We start from the raw sequence: 18,784 nt of genomic DNA, 5'->3' as shown, positions 1-18,784 counted from the left end.
AACAAAACAAAACAAACATCAAATACTAAAGCTTTTACTACAGCTCCTCTGTCATTAATTAAGGTATCTCAATGGTTAGAACAGTGCATGTGTGTTTCCAAATATCTCTGAAATCCATCCCTCATTCTATTCATCTATCCTTACAATGCCTTACTCTAGGGACTCCTTACGCGGGAACTGCATCTCTGATTTTACAGTCAAAGATAAACTAGCAGATGGGACAATACTCTGTAATTCTGGAGCTACACAATAAAGAAATAAGAGTTTTCATGTGGATTTGCCTTTATTTTGGAAATCAGAAAATTAGCAAGCACATTTGCAGAGTTATTCATTTAAAATTTTACAAATGTATACTTTGAATTTCAGATAAAGGGGATCTTTTAAAGTAAGAAAATGTTTACATCACATATAATTAATATGTAAAGATATCAAATTTCTTAAACCAGCATACTTAATACCTAAAAAAGAGAAAGTAACCTAATGATAGCTAATCATTAATTTGTCATTTTCAAGGCAAGTAGATAGCTAATCATCAGGTTACTTTCTCTTTTTTAGGTATTAAGGGACAAGTTTTAGATATATAATCTGGTTTTATGCACAAAACCCTATCGGGTAAATATTATCCCATATATATTGCCAATAGGAAAGCTCAAGCTTAGTTTTGTGCAAGGATACAACAAGTAAGTGATGATGCTGGAATTTGAACCCGGTTTCAAAACGGTTCTCATTTCCCATATTTATGCATTAGTTTGACTCTTATTCCTTCTTAGATCATTCCTTCAAATGATCTTTTTTCAGATGTGTTTCCTCTAAGTAACTGGAAAGGGCAAGTAACCTAAAACTATTATTTTTACATCTGGATATTATAATATGGAATTAGAAAGGACCAAAGCCAGCATTAGATAATATATGGCTTGCTCAGAATTTATTCATTTTAACATCTAGAGGAAAAAGGAATAAAACTCTCCAGTGGCAACATTTAACTTCTGTGTTTCTACAAATTTGCATGCGAAGCATATTAATTATGCAATTATTATAAAAAGTATGCATTTAAAATTACTTGGTACCTTATAAAGGTTCAAAATGGAAATAAAAGGATCATAATAAACAAAAACATAAGAAACTTGGAGATTTTTATCATCATTATGGAAACAAAACCCTAAGTCACAGGTGCATATTATTATTAAACTGTAAACTTAGTTTACAAAATTTTAAGTAGGCTAGAAATTTCTCTTACAACAACTTATAGCAAATAAGACAAACTTTAAATTCATGTATTTACCTTTTGTTCCCAGCCATCCAGGTGTCCATGAATAGAGCAAAGGGGTCATTCTGGAGAAAGCAAGTGCTTCCCCCAATCTTCAGTGCAATGACATAAGGGTTCTGCCCAGGAGAAGGCAGGCCATTAGGGCACAATTCCACAGCTCTATCTGAGGGAATGAACTTTATTTGGTACAGAGAGTGGAGAACTCCATGCTTAAAGGTTTTGTCCAAAACAATGAAGATCTCACTGGAGCTCCATGATACAAGAAAAACGACCAAGTTGCCAGAAGTTTCATAGCAAGAACCAATAAAACAAATAGCTAACAAGAGCCTTCCTGAGATCACCATCACTCTTTGGGTCAGGAAGTCTGTGTGCATGTACTAGGTTACCTCCATTCACAAGAAATCAGAGCTGGATACAGGGCTAACTTGCAAGCATTCCCCAGTCTACACACAGACCCATCAACACAGGGTAAACCCTCACTGGCACAAGCAGCTTACACAAAACTGCTAAATCACACTCATCTCTCATAGTCTGGAAGGCTATGTACATTTCCAAAGTAGTGTCCTCTCATGAATAATCTCCAAACGAGTAATCATCAGTAACAAAAAGTGAGGCAAAAATACATAAATTCCGTGAAGTGTGATAGGAAGCTTTAAAACACGCACACGATGCCAGCGCGGTGGCTCAACCCTGTAATCCTAGCACTTTGGGAGGCCCAGGCGGGCGGATCACGAGGTCAGGAGATCGAGACCATCCTGGCTAACACGGTGAAACCCCATCTCTAAGAAAAATACAAAAAAATTAGCTGGGCATGGTGGCAGGCGCCTGTGTTCCCAACTACTCGGGAGGCTGAGGCAGGAGAATGGCGCGAACGCACGAGGCAGAGCTTGCAGTGAGCCGAGATCGCGCCACTGCACTCCAGCCTGGGTGAGAACGAGACTCCGTCTCCAAAAAAAAAAAAAAAAAAAAAAAAGGCCACGCGCACACACACACACACACACACACACACACTCACACTAACTTTTGACCAATATGTGGCATGCCCAGGGGAAAAACCTAGGTGGCCAGATGAAAACCTAAAACCAAGAGAAAACAAATCTGAACAAGATCATCATAAGCTACATATTGCGGTAGAAATAAACTGCAGGATTAGCTCAGCCAAGTCACTGAACAAATAAGCAAATTTCCAAACAAACGGCAACCACAACTCTGGAGGTTGGAAAGGGGAGGAAAAATCAGCATCCAGAGATTCTATAGCGTATCATTCAGTTTTCCACAAAAAAAAAAAAAAAAAAAAAAAAAAACCCAAAAAAAAAAAAAGAAAAATATTTTTTACACAAAAAAAAAAAAAAAAAAAAAAAAATTACCCATACAAAGAAACAGGAAAGTATTATCTACACACAGAAAATAAGCAGGTAGTAGAAGTCACCTTTGAAGGGACCCAAAGGGTAAGCTTAGAAGATACTGATGTGAAAGTAGCTGCTATAAATATGTTCAAGGAACAAAGGAAACCATGGTTAAATACCTAAAGGAAGGTCTGATGACAATGTTTTATCACATAGAGAATACAAATAAAGACATGTAGTCTGGGCGTGGTGGCTCACGCCTGTAATCCCAACACTTTATGAGGATGAGAGGGGTGGATTGCCTGAGGTCAGGAGTTTGGGACCAGCCTGGCCAACATGGTGAAACCTTGTCTCTACTAAAAACACAAAAATTCGCCAGGCGTGGTGGTGTATACCTGTAGTCCCAGCTACTCAGGAGGCTGAGGCACGAGAATCACTTGAACCCAGGAGACAGAGGTTGTGGCGAGCCGAGATCATGCCATTGTACTCCAGCCTGGGCAACAGAACAAGACTCTGTCTCCCACGCCCTGCCAAAAAAAAGACATGTAAATTATAAGAAAGACTCAAATTGAAATGCTGGACCTGGAAGTGTGATAACCCAAATGAAAATCTCACTAGAGAAGTTTGACAGCAGATTTGTGCTAGCAAAAGGCAGAACCAGTAAACCTGAAGACAGATCAATGGAGATCATGTACTAAGCATAGAAAGAATAAAGGATGAAGATATATGAACAGATACTCAAGAAAAATATGAGACGCCATTAAGCTAACCCACATATGTGTAATGGGAATATCAGAGAAGGACAGAGTGTGAGAAAGGAACAGAAGAAATGTTTAAATAAATGATGGCTGAAAATTTCCCAACGTTGATGAAAAACTTTGATCTGAACATGCAAGAAGACAGAGGACCTCAAAGTAGGATAGACACAAGGAGATTCACAGGCACTTCATAGACAAAGTGTTGATATCCAGAGATAAAAAGGAAATCTTAAAAGTAGTAAGAGAAAAAAAATTACTCATGAAGTATAAAGAAACCCAATAAGATAAGCAGCTGACTTCTAGCCAAAAAAAAAAAAAAAAAAAAAAAACATGTAGGCCAGAAGGCAGTGGAAGAACATATTCAAGAGGCTTAAAGTAAAAACTGTCCACCCGAATCTTATATCCAGCAAAACTACCTTTCAAAAGTGAAAGCTAAATAATGACATTCCTAGATGAACAAAAACAGAGAATTTATTGGTAGCCTTTCTAATTTCCAAAAAATGCTAATGAAAATTCTTCAGGCTGAAAGCAAGTGACACTAAAAGTAACTTGAATCCACATGGAAAAAACAAGAGTACAAATAATGGTAATTTATGTACGCAATTACAAAAATGAATATAATGGAATATTTCTTCTTCCTATCTTATTTCAGAAGCCCAATGTGCTATCCATTGCATGACAGAGCCAGACCCCCTCTTATTTTAAAAGGAATTGTGTAAAACAATATGTATGTACTTGTATTATTGGGCCTATAACAGATAGAAAAGAGAAAGAAATAAAGGGTATTCACTTAGGAAGAGAAGAAGTCAAATTGTCCCTCTTTGCAGATGACATGATTGTATATTTAGAAAACCCCATCATCACAGCCCAAAATCTCCTTAGGCTGATAAGCAAATTCAGCAAAGTCTCAGGATACAAATTCAATGTGCAAAAATCACAAGCATTCTTATACACCAGTAACAGACAAACAGAGAGCCAAATCATGAATGAACTCCCATTCACAATAGCTTCAAAGAGAATAAAATACCTAGGAATCCAACTTACAAGGGATGTAAAGGACCTCTTCAAGGAGAACTACAAACCACTGCTCAGTGAAATAAAAGAGGACACAAACAAATGGAAGAACATACCATGCTCATGGATAGGAAGAATCAATATCGTGAAAATGGCCATACTGCCCAAGGTAATTTATAGATTCAATGCCATCCCCATTAAGCTACCAATGACTTTCTTCACAGAATTGGAAAAAACTGCTTTAAAGTTCATAGAGAACCAAAAAAGACCCCGCATTGCCAAGACAATCCTAAGCCAAAAGAACAAAGCTGGAGGCATCATGCTACCTGACTTCAAACTACATTACAAGGCTACAGTAACCAAAACAGCTTGGTACTGGTACCAAAACAGAGATATAGACCAATGGAACAGAACAGATCCCTCAGAAATAATATCACACATCTACAGCCATCTGATCTTTGACAAACCTGACAAAAACAAGAAATGGGGAAAGGATTCCCTATTTAATAAATGGTGCTGGGAAAATTGGCTAGCCATAAGTAGAAAGCTGAAACTGGATCCTTTCCTTACTCCTTATACGAAAATTAATTCAAGATAGATTAGAGACTTAAATGTTAGACCTAAAACCATAAAAACCCTAGAAGAAAACCTAGGTAGTACCATTCAGGACATAGGCATGCACAAGGACTTCATGTCTAAAACACCAAAACCAACGGCAACAAAAGCCAAAATTGACAAATGGGATCTAATTAAAGAGCTTCTGCACAGCAAAAGAAACTACCATCAGAGTGAACAGGCAACCTACAGAATGGGAGAAAATTTTTGCAATCTATTCATCTGACAAAGGGCTAATATCCAGAACCTACAAAGAACTCAATCAAATTTACAAGAAAAAAACAACCCCATCAAAAAGTGGGCAAAGGATATGAACAGACACTTTTCAAAAGAAGACATTCATACAGGCAACAGACACATGAAAAAATGCTCATCATCACTCGCCATCAGAGAAATGCAAATCAAAACCACAATGAGATACCATCTCACACCAGTTAGAATGGCAATCATTAAAAAATCAGGAAACAACAGGTGCTGCAGAGGATGTGGAGAAATAGGAACACTTTTACACTGTTGGTGGGACTGTAAAATAGTTCAACCATTGTGGAAAACAATGTGGCTATTCCTCAAGGATCTAGAACTAGAAATATCATTTGACCCAGCCATCCCATTACTGGGTATATACTCAAAGGATTATAAATCATGCTGCTATAAAGACACATGCACACGTATGTTTATGGCGGCACTATTCACAATAGCAAAGACTTGGAATCAACTCAAATGTCCATCAGTGACAGACTGGATTAAGAAAATGTGGCACATATACACCACGGAATACTATGCAGCCATAAAAAAGGATGAGTTTGTGTCCTTTGTAGGGACATGGATGCAGCTGGAAACCATCATTCTCAGCAAACTATCTCAAGAACAGAAAACCAAACACCACATGTCCTCACTCATAGGTGGGAACTGAACATTGAGATCACCTGGACACAGGAAGGGGAACATCGCACACCAGGGCCTATTGTGGGGAGGGGAAAGGAGGGAGGGATAGCATTAGGAGATATACCTAACGTAAATGATGAGTTAATTGGTACAGCACACCAACATGGCACATGTATACATATGTAACAAACCTGCAAGTTGCTGTGCACATGTACCCTAGAACTTAAAGTATAATAATAAAAAAATTTTGTTTTTAAAAAAAGAAAAGTTATATACTTGATGGTAACAAAACAAAGGAGCTGGGTGGGAGCAAATCTTTTTTGAAAAAAGGAAATGGCACAAGATGATAATTATTATACGCAAGCCAAAATTAAGAAAACTATAAATGGAAAATAAGGTTGATATAAAAAAAACTCTGTAAATTTGGTCTTTCTCTGTTTTTTCTCTGAGCTTTTTAAAAAGAGATTATATCAAATAAATAAATAATGTATCATTGATTAAATAACATATATATGTATAACAATATTAACATAAAAAGAATTGCAGGAAGGGAGCAACATAGGATTAAAGTTTTATTTTAACTGGAACTAAGGGAATGTAAAGTCTGAAGCCAATTGTGATATTGTGAGACCTCTAGATCAACCACCTACAAGTAACTAAAAATATATATAATTAAAGATATCAAAAGAATAGAGTAGAAAATATTCATTTAATAGAGAATAAAAAATGCAAGTGAAATAAAGAACAAAAACGAGATATAAAGAAAGCAAAGTAAAAGGTAGATGCAAATCCAGTAACACCAATAATGGCATCAAGTGCAAATGGACTAAACGATCTTCACATACGAGGATGATGATCATATTAGTTTAAAAATACAAAATCCAAAGATTTCTTTCTGCCAGGCTAGAGTGCAGTGGGACAATCGTAACCCACTTTAACCTCAAACTCTTGGGCTCAAGCAATGCAACTCTCCCATCCCAGCCTCTTGAGTAGCCAGAACTACAGGTGTGTACCACTATGCCTGGCTACATTTTTTTTTTTTAATTTTTTATAGCAACAAGGTCTCACTATGTTGCCCAGGTTGCTGTTGAATGCCTGGCCTCAACTCATCATTCTGCCTTGGCCTCCCAAAGTGCTGAGGTTTTAGGCATGAGCTACTGCACCTGGCTCAAAAATGCATTTTTAAGCCAATAATCCAATAATAAAAATTCTCTTATGTAATCTAGCTCTTCCCAAACCTGAATTATTCTCTGAGATGAGTAAGAAAATTAATTAAAACCAGGTGTTCCTTTAACTGAGATTTCTGTATCTGTTTTCCTGAGACTTCTACAGCCATGACACATTGAATTTATATTGTAATATATAAAGCAAACGTTGTGTCTATAAAACATGACAAAATTATTGCAGGGGAGTTTTTTGGAATCTCTGCTTTAGTTTATGGCTAATAAGATCAGCTAAACAATGTTCTATTGTCTACATTTAACTGAGCAATTTTTGACGGAATGCTACAAAAAACATGTTGGCAATTTGATTTAATTGATTCACCTGACTTTGTATAACCATAGACTTTATAATTCCAAAATGCAGTAAAAACATTTTATTTGTGTTTCAGAATAGCCAACACTCGATGAAAACACACATTCCTTAAAATTAACCTGTAAATATTTTGTCTAATTAGAAGCAAGTTAAGAAAGATGAGTCAAATATTTTCAAAAGAAGGTTAACATTGAGTATTGTCCTTATCTTTAGAATTTTCACATTATTTCAAGTATGTACATTCAAGGTCCATTTAAGTGTTCTATTATACGAGTTTGAGTTTCATGTAATGTCTGTACTTCCCTGAGCAAAATAACCATTTGAATACTATGGAAAGTACAGTCATGAGCCATTGAATAAGGATACATTCTGAGAAATACACAGTTGGTCGATTTCATCACTGTGTAAACGTCACAGAGTGTTTTACACAATCCTAGATGTCATCTCCTACTACACACCTAGGCTATAAAGCATAGCCTATTCCTCCTAAACTACAAACCTGTAACCCATGTTCTGTACTGGATACTACAGGCAATTGTAACACAATGGTAAGTATTTGTGTATCTAAACTAGAAAAGGTACAATAAAAACATGGTACTATAATCTTATGGGACCAATGTTATCTACACAGTCCATCATTAAGTGAAACATTGTTATGCAGTGCATGACTCTATTTGAGATTTTTTATATTATTATAAATATTTTATCCTAATATGTGTTCATACAAAATTTCATTTAAATTTTATAATCATCGCATTCTCTGTGGTCAGAAATAATGGTATAGGCAAATGAAGAATTCTTTGCTTTCTTATGTATATGCCTTTAATCATAGAAATGGTTTTGTTTTGATTACTTCAAAATTAATTCATTGTTTTCCTAGGTCACATCTTTATGTGAGTGAATGAATGAGTGAGTAAATGAGCAAATAAATTCTTGTGTCCATTTTTTTTTCCACTAAGATCTAAACAGAAACTGAGTCCACCAAACACAGAAACATCTTTTATATGCATAATTCACAGGGCTTTAATTCTGAACTTTATTTTGAAATGAAAGAATTCCTATTCCATGGAAATTATGTCAATACAATTTTTTAAATATCATTAATAGGCACTAATGTTGCTCTTAGATGAATTTTATGCATTTAGTAGTATGTATGATTCCTTGACATAAAATGAAAAGACAGACAACTCCCAGAAAGCACCCTAAAGCTGAAGCCATTACAAAACTACAGATTTCTTATTAAAAGGAATATGAAATATTAAAGGGAATATGCATTATTTTGTAATTCAGAAAATATATATTGGTTACCTAAAATGCAGCATTATAGTAAAGGCTAATAATAAAACAATATAAAAGGTAGACATCACCCCAGTTCTCAGATACCTTATAGATTAATACATCACTAGATTAGAATCCATAAGACTTTCAGAGATATGGATGGAAAACAAAATAACTTAGATTTTGGAAAATACATCATAACTTATAGTGTAATGCTTGATTCCTTCAACATAATATCGGGAGTAATACACATTTATTCTAAAGGTGCTGATGTAGCCCAAGTCATTTGTACTTCTTCTTATTAAAATCATTTGAGCCTATTTTACATTTTTTTGAAATCTTCTGTGATCTCAAATTTCGACCCTTGAAGACAAATTTGATTTTGTAAGTAATTAACAAACTGTAGAATTATAAAAATATTTTTAGCTATAATAGCAAAGTAAAGCATATTTAAGTTTGAATTGGTGAAAGAAAAAAATTCTAACAATCCATAACTTCTATCTCTTTCTAGAAAGAAGTTAACAGTATCCCTGAGGCATTTACTCGACAGTCTCTACTTCAGTTTATGAATTTTTGTTTTTTCTTCAGTTCATTGTCCTCTTCTAAAGTATAAGTTTCAGTGGTTTTATAAGCAAACTGCTTAATAATTGCTTAATCCTTCCATAACTCAGTTTCCTCATCTGTAAGATGTGGATCATAAATGTGCCCACATCACTAGGTTTTTGTTGGAATTAAATAAAAACTATATATAAACCATTAAAATAGAGTGCCACCAATTCAATCAAAGATTAATTCATATACTTTAGCTTTAAGAGTCCAGTTTTTCTCATACACTAAAAACACTCTGTTGTCATTGATTCTCTCTTCCACATAATGTGTTATCTTTCTCAAGATGATGATCTTTGTCAAGATAATTTTTATCAGGCTGCAGATATACCCTCCCAGGTGAAAAAAAAATAATACTTCATATCTCTTCTGAGATAACGATTCATTTATCTGTGCCTTTCCATAGCAAAGTATTCGCCGCAGTAATTTCATCTATGTTTCTTATTTCCAAATGTTTTTCATTTTCCTCCAACTAGGTTTCTATTCTCACAACTAAGTAAAATTGTACAAATCCAAGTCATCTATAACTTCCACACTGTCAAACCCACGTGACTCTGTACATCTCTTTTCTAACTCTGTAAAGTACTTATGAATATCTACAATCCCTTTCTTTGGGACTTCTAGTCAATCATCAGCAAGATCCATTATATTCTCAGTCTCTTCTCTACAGTTTCATTTATCTTAGTGCCTTAATTCAATCCCATCTGTCCCCTGATGGTTCTCCTTCCTTACGGTCTCTCAAATATTGACTGTTTGCTTTCCCATACCCCACATACCTCTGGTCCTCAGTTACGGTAGGTTTTCCTTTGTTCTGGATTGGCATGGCCAAATAATGCATCCTTTTACCCTTGAACCTGGAGATAGTTAAGGGTACCCTTCTGTCCTCCCTAAATACTTCCAGTCTGAATCACCTGTCATGAGACTAACCCTCCTTAGTTGAGTCATCCACTGATCCTAGGGGCAACCACCCCTCTTTTCTTGAAGATTTTCCATCAAGATTCAATGTTATTTTCTACAATGTGACTGTTATTTTATTTTTTTAATGATTTCGCTGTGTACATAAAAAATCCTTACAACACTATGGCTATTTTTCCTATGTGATGCCAATTTCACTGAACAGAGCAGTTTTTGAAGCAGCATACTCTGAGAAGCTGTGGTCTGGAGCTTAGGAGAGGCTTTAGAAAGAAAACAATTTATATCTGGGCCTTAAAGATGAAAGTGAGATTTAGGAAAACAAAAGGGACTAAAGTATAGGGAAATTGAGGAGGCAATATGGCTGAAAAAATATATGTAAAAAATTCTTTCCTAAATAGACCTCAAAATTATACTATTTCTCTACTTAAATTGTCTTCCCTCCCCTCTCTGTATATGAAATTCCTTCACAACTTTTAGGGTTTGGATGAGAACTTAAGACTTTCATACCAACATTACCCAACCACCTTAACAAAAACCCAAGCAGCCTGCATTTAAATTCTGACTGCGCTATCATCAGGATTATTTATTAAACACTTCTCATATGTGAACGTTTTTTACATTTCAGTGCGAAGAATATGCTGTTTTTACAGAGGGAAGGATGATGTCTAACACATCTTTTATATCTCTCCTTTCAATAAATGCTAATGGCAGGATAATATATAAAGCAAGCTTTAAAAGAAGCGGAATATCATCTTTGTGAAAAGTTTTACAAATACATGTACATATATCATTGACAGTATGCTTCTCACAACAGTAGGCTTAGAGTTTGTCACAGGTCACATAGGGTCACACAATCACAAGTGAAAGACACCTTCTAGTTATTCCCTTTCTTTGAGCAAATGAGAATACAGAGGCCAAGAGACAGTAAATGGTATATCCCTATTACAGAGCCACAAGTCTGAAAATGAAATTTAGGTCTTTTACTTCCTTAGTTATTATACTTTCTACTATACCATTCTGCTTCACAAGCATTACGATAATCACTGGCATTATTATTACACTTTATTAAGGATATATAAAACCAAATGTGTTTTATTAGAACCTTCAAATCTATTCATATGGGTCTAGGCATCACTGTTGCTACTCATTTTAGATTCTTTCCTGCTCATAAATTAATGAGTCCTTCAAGATGCATTGCCTTCCCTAAAACAGTGTTTACATTTTTCAGTGCTCACATCTGTTTGCTGGAAAATTCCAAACACTCATTAGGCAAATGATTGGTTGTATTAGTAAAAAAAATTTATGGGAAGATATTATAATCCCAAGAATAAAATGAAGCCATGAGCAACACAGCTTAATGACCCAAGCTTCAGAAGCACTATAATTTCTCTGAAAATACAATTAGAGTTAGGCAATATATAGCATGGTATTATAATAAAAATAAATTAATAAGATGCCATAATTTCTTTTGTTCACATTATGTTTTTATTTTCTGTATGTTGTCCTAGGTTCTAAATTGCTTTCTTTAAAAGAAACAGTGTTGTCACCTTGCTGATATCCTTGGACATTCAAGTGCTGAACTAAAGCTACTTTCATAGACACTTAGCTACCACCAATTCCTGGGCCATATATTATTGATAACATTGATGAAGTTTATGGCTGCATCTGGTAGATCTGCCACACATTTTGTAGTGCCTTTGCGGGGCACTCAGCATGTAACAAAGGTGAGAGACATTCTGTATTAATCTGTCCTCATGCTGCTAATAAAGACATATCCCAGACTGGGTAATTTATAAAGGAAAGAGGTTTAATTGACTCACAGTTCTTCAGGGCTACGGAGGCCTCAGGAAACTTACAATTATGGTGGAATCGGAAGCAAATACGTCCTTCTCAGGGCGGGAGGAAGGGGAAGTGCCAAGCAAAGGAGAGAAGATTCCCTTATAAAACCATCAGATCTATGAGAGCTCACTCACTCTCATGAGAACAGCATGGGTATAATGGCTCCCATGGATTCAATTACCTACCACCGGGTTCCTCCCATGACACATGGGGATTATGGGATCTCTAAGATGCTGTTTGGTGGTGGGAACACAGACAAACCGTATCACATTCTTTGCTCTGTAGTTGCTTACCAAGTGCCTTAGTCTGATTCTGCTGCTGCAGCAAAAGGCCATAAACTCTGCAGTTTATAAACAACAGAAATTTGTTTCACACAATTCTAGAGGTTGAGAAGGTCAAGATCAAGGCACCAGCAGGTTCAATGTCTGGTGAGCTCTGCTTTCTGGTTCATAGACAATGTCTTCCGTATTGCTCTGTCCTCATTTGGTGGAAGAAACTAGCTAGCTCTTTATGGTGGGATTGCATAGGCAGTAATCCCAATCATGAGGGCTTCACCCTCCCGATCTAATCTCTTTCCAAAGAGCTTACCTCCTAATACCATCACCTGGAAAGTTAAGATTTCAACCTATGAATTTGGGCCAGTGAGGAAACACAAACATTCAGACTCTAGGATCGAGCTTATAATTATAGAAGTAAAATTCCCTTAACTCAGCCTACACCTAACAAGCTAAGTCTCTTTTCTCTAAAAATATAACTATTGATATTTGTAACATAGTGAAAATATGTGGTTATTAACAGAAACCTTGCTCTTCAAATTGTGATCCAAGGATCAGCAGTAGCAACCACAACTGAAAACTTGATAAAAATGCAGATGTTCAGGACACAAATCTAGGCCTATTAAATCAGAATGTGAATTTTATCTCCTATGCACATTAACATTTAAGAAGCAATACTCTAGTATACCCAATCACTTCTGTGCTTTCTACCTGGGATGTATGCTTACCACATGTGAGTTGCATTTGTTCCTATATGCACAACTCTTCAAAACAGCCTGTGTGTTGTTGTAATGAGAAAATGATTACATGGATCCAGAAAGAAAGGTAGTTATCATTTTTATCATTTTTATGTGCTAAGTTATATACTTTGTCAAGATTCAGTAAATGTAAATCATGGCTATAATGGACATTGAATTAGTTGTAGGCATAACAACTATTAATATTTAAAAGGGGGGGAAATTGTGAAAATCCAGAGTGATTCTGAATTTGGATCACTTCATATGTGACTTTAAGTCTCCACGTTAATTTAAATATATCAAAATAGGACATGCTAGATGTTGCAGAAAACACAGCTTAAAACTTGTTGATCTATGTAAAAACATTTGTGAACAAAGTGCGTCTCTATGGTTTGAGTAAAAACACTAGATGGGGTCAGATCTCAGAGGCTCTTCAGGAAACAGTCAAACATTATTCCAGTCTTGCTTATATAATTTTGTACACAGAGATAAGTAAACTGTTGCTAAGTGGAAATATGAAACTCATGAAACATAGTGGGGACTAATGGAAAGGGTATAAATTCAGTTTTGTGTAATTCATTCATTCAACAAATATGTCCAGAAAATCTGCCAGACATAATAGGTGCTGAATATACAATGTGAGCAAGAGAGACACAATCTGTCTTCACAGAGGTTCCCTCTGGCAGGGAGATGTAACTCTGTAAATTGCTGGCTTTTATGAAAGCTCAGGTTTCTTCTCCAGAGAGACAATCTTATCTACTTCATACAGTTTTGCTGAAGGTTAAGTGGGATTATGTTGTATCCAGAAATTCAATAAATCTAATCTCCCTCTTTACCTTTGTTCAATATACTATAGCAATCATTGGAGTTTCTTGAGCAGAGGACTTCCATGAATCAGAGGTTCTCTTAAAAGAATCAATTTAGTTTGTAGAACAATTAGTTTAGGTGGGAAGGAATGCATGGTGTTCTTTACTAGGGAGATATGAGAGAGAATTTACAGTAAGAACTCACTTTTCCTGGCTGAGGAAATTTCCCAGCTAACCTTTGGAGTTCCTCCTGAAGCACTAGCTTCTCTTTCCACTCCCACCAGCTCCACTTCTTCAATCTCTTGAGTAGTTTTATTCTTGAGATGCAAGCAAAAAGCAAATAACCTCTCTGGAATATTTCTTGTTCCTAAAAAGCCATAAATCTCATTTTTATGTGATTTTAGAGAAATATTTTTAAAATAAAAATTATAGGAACATAGTCCAATAATTGATAGCCACACCTTGTAAACAAAGCTTCTGGTTACCCAGAAAATTTCTAACCCACATGAATATTTAATGCATCCAATACTCTCAACTCCACTGTCTCCCACCTTGCCCTCCACCACATGCTCCCATATCCTCTTATGATTCACAGCTTTCTAGATTCTCTACCATTTGGTCTCTCACCTCCTTCTCATTTCTTCCCAAGGCTTCTTTTATTTCAACAAATTTTATTCAGTATTTGTAATAATCATTCCTGTTTTATAAATAGTTAATAGGAAGGGAAGATATTTGTATCAATTAAATCAAGTTATCGATTTCTCTGCCATGATATATAAATTATAAAGATCTAAAATGTTTCTTTTGCCCTACGAATCTACTTCTCTTTTAAATATAGATTTGATAGCAGATGGCACACCAATAAACACACAAGCACAAATGTAACATAATTTTAGAGAGTTTATCTTCAAAATAATTACTAAATTTATTATGTTTTATAGACCTACATCTAAAAATTTGCTTTGCTAGGCGCACTGGCTCATGCTTGTAATCCCAGCACTTTGGGAGGCCAACACAGGAGGATTGTTTGAGTCCAGGAGTTCGAGACCAGTCTGGGCAGCATAGCCCCAGAATTTGTCTTTACAAGTAACAAAGAAATTATCCAGGCATGGTGGCACACACGTGTGCACCCAGCTACTCAGAAGACTGAGGTAAGAGGATCACTTGAGTCTGGGAGGTCGAGGCTGCAGTGAGTCATGATTGTGCCATTACACTTCAGCCTGGGCAAGAGAGTGAGGCCCCGTCCCCAAATTTTTTTTTAATAAATAAATTTATTTTAAAAAAATAAAAATTAGTTTAATGTCATTCAATTGGAAGAATATGGATTTTAGAGTAAGGAAAATGTAAATTTTAAATAATGCTCTGACACTTACTAGTTCTGCAATCTCAGGCACATTACCTAGTTACTGACCTTTGATTTCTCCACTTCCAAAGAAAGTTTTTCCAATAGTATAGAATTGTTATGAAAATTAGATGTAATAGCCAAATGCCATATAATAAATTTAAAAAGTGTGTGTTTTAGTTGAAAGAGAATGTTAATCATTTGCAAAAAGTTGAGTAGGACTTCTTTTCTGAAGACAATTAGTTTTTGTCCATTGCATGGTATTCTGTTCTAGTACTTAAATTTGTGTAACTTACATAAAAATCAGCCAAAGCTTTGCACTTGTTGCCAGAATCAATGACCTTTCCATGTACTAAGAAATACTTACTCTATCTGTATATAAAGTGATTCAATTTGACCAGTGATAAATTCTGCACATTTATACACAAAATACTGAAAACGTATTTTCTTTTCAAATTTTCATTGTTGTCCAATGATTTGGGAACTATTTCAGAATGACAACATACGTGATACTTCTGAGAATTTTAAGGAATTCATAAAATATATAATAAACCTTTCTGTCTCTCAAGTTTTTTTGATCCTAGAAAGACTGAGTTCAACTTATATCTGTGATTCAAAATGTCATGCTTACTTATGCCGTGCTTATAATTTTGTGAACCTTGAGACCACACTGCCCTCATACATTCTTTGAACACAGTCATTTCTTGAAACTTCCATTTAGTCTCAGGGTTCATCCAAGTAACTACTTATTTTGTTCTCCCCTTTCAGAGAAGATTCTAATATTTCCCTTCAATTCTGAAGTGGTCAGAAGGACCAGAGAATGGATGAATTCAAAAGCAGCATTATCTTAGGAGTATATTAATTATAATTAATAAGTCAGATTATATTGGTCCAGGTGCTGCATTAAAGAAGAAAAGCAGTGCTCTAGGAGTGTGCCTGTCTGACAAGCGTGGATGTGACTCCAGTCCTAACAAGAATACAACTTGTTAGGACTTTTTTGTGTGTTAGGGCAACTTGTTAGGACCATTTAAGTGGTCAAAAACACAGCAAAATTGCAATACCGGTGGCTACCACAGAGGTCTCTGAGAATTAAGTGTGTAATTTCAGGCACGGTATGGGTCCAAATAAACAACACTTACTTTTGTTACTGTATTGCTTCTTTTTAACTGTCAACCATTTAAAATCCTCATTTCTCCCCCTTTAATCTTAAGATATTTGGAGAAGAGAGAAAAGGTTAACTTGCATCTTTCCACACAGGGTCAGGGACCCAGGACATTTCCACTGTGCCTCTCTACTTCTTCATTTATTCATGTTTTCTCCCTTTATTCATTTATAAAATAATTGAACACCTGTTAAATAGTTACCACTGTGCCCATTGCCATCTGCCACATCATAAAATAGAGACATTTTTCTCCAGTATATTGCCTCAACAGTAGCAAAATGACATAGTAGGTTCCTGAGAGAATAAGCCCATTGTCCACTTCACTTGTGAACATAAACCCAACTTCAGACAGAGTTTACCTCACAGTGAATACAATCTAATGAATTCATATGCAAGTGTATTTGCTGGAGGGAACTTGTAATCTCTTAACCCAGAAAAGCCAGAAGCAATTGCTACATGGACAGGATTTGGCATAATGTTGTGCCAGAGGACACAGCAGATATTACTGCCTTAAAGTTTTCTGTAGATCCCAGGGTAGGTTTAACTTTGACAACACTGCCAAAAAAGATAATGAAAGGTTTTTCTTACTTACATATTAAGTATTCATTCAGATGGCTAGAATAATAAATATATCACAAATTATATATATACTACAGGTTATAAAATGACCATTTAATGACAGTTTTTGCAATCTGTGGCAAATATAAAACACCTTTAAAGAATAGTGGTATTAGTAAATAAGCTAAATGTCTACCATAAAAGCTTTGGGAAAATATTATACAAGGCCAGACCACTGCTAAAAATAATTTAATCAATAATATGATCAAAACCAACTAGTTCTAATTTAAATGATAACTTCATAACAATTATTTTCCAATTAAAAAATTTATAATTGAAATTGCAGAATCAAATCTGCTTAAGTATAACAAAAGTCCTTATGCTAAACAAAAGTAACTTCATAAAACAAATCCCAAGCCATGACATTTTCTAGGATTTATTTAAGAAGTAATGCTAAACTCCCACTTGCTCCTGTAATTTTTTTCTTTATTTGGTATTAATATGGCTCTATCAAAACCTGTAGAAATTTTAAAATTCAACTCTACATTTGAGTCTGTACATGTCACTTATTCATTCCTCACTTGATAGCAAATCATTCAAGTGAAAATATACCAGCAAAATCCTGAGCAATTTGAATGCAAATTAAATCAATACAATAACTTAAAAGAATTTGCCCTTGTCCTGTAATCCCAGCACTTTGGGAGGCCGAGACGGGTGGATCACGAGGTCAGGAGATCGAGACCATCCTGGCTAACACGGTGAAACCCCGTCTCTACTAAAAAAAATACAAAAAACTAGCCGGGCGAGGTGGCGGGCGCCTGTAGTCCCAGCTACTCGGGAGGCTGAGGCAGGAGAATGGCGTGAACCCGGGAGGCGGAGCTTGCAGTGAGCTGAGATCCGGCCACTGCACTCCAGCCTGGGCGACAGAGCGAGACTCCGTCTCAAAAAAAAAAAAAAAAAAAAAAGAATTTGCCCTTGTAAAGTGTGCAAGTTCAGGCAGCTGTTCAGGATCCTTATTTTGTTTAGTTAATCTCTAGTAGTGTAACTATATTTAAGGCATTCATTGCAAACTCCATTTTTAAGTGTGACGAAGCCCAGAGCAATCAGAATTATAACCAAAAAGGTGAATGTATTCAGGAAGCTGAAGAATAGATATCAGTTCTCATTCTAAACTAAGTCAAAATAACATACCTTGTCACATGAAAATCATAAAGTTAACTGTAGAAATCAATACAAAAAGTTGCTTTCTGTTCCCATCATTTGTTCATACAACTAACAATGATTGAGTATGATTGTAGTTGAAAAAGTTATAGTGTAGATGTAAACTTTTTTCCAGACTATTCTTATGAGTAATTCCAAAAGATAAGGCGTTATTCCATGAGCTTCTCTTTAGTTTCTGAGGTAAGCTTTCTCTACATGAAAATGAACACCAACAAAGAAGCAGCACTACAGTATCAAATTCCAAACACGAGATAGGAATTAAAATGTGTTTTGAAACCAATTTTATCCACCTCCACATTTTAACATAAAACATTCTTAAAGAAAAGCAGTACAACTAAGTAAGTTACACGTTAACCATAAAAGCTTTGGGAAAACACAAAAATCCAGATCACTGTTGTAAATAATTTAATCAATACATATTATTGAGCACTTGCATTTCACCAGGTTATTGGGCCAGGCAGGATTTGGGGGTACAGAGATGAATACAGCATTCTGCAGTGTGGTGGGAGTGGCGCCCCTTATGTAAATAAAGAATAACTACACAGTGTAGCTGGAGACCTATACCGGCATATATAATGTCTTGGGAACAAACAGAATAAAGTTCCTAATTGTACCTAAAACAAA

The sequence above is a fragment of the Theropithecus gelada genome, chromosome 14, assembly GCF_003255815.1.
Source record: "Theropithecus gelada isolate Dixy chromosome 14, Tgel_1.0, whole genome shotgun sequence".
Classification (NCBI taxonomy): Eukaryota; Metazoa; Chordata; class Mammalia; order Primates; family Cercopithecidae; genus Theropithecus; species Theropithecus gelada.
Note: the sequence above shows the minus strand (reverse complement) of the source record.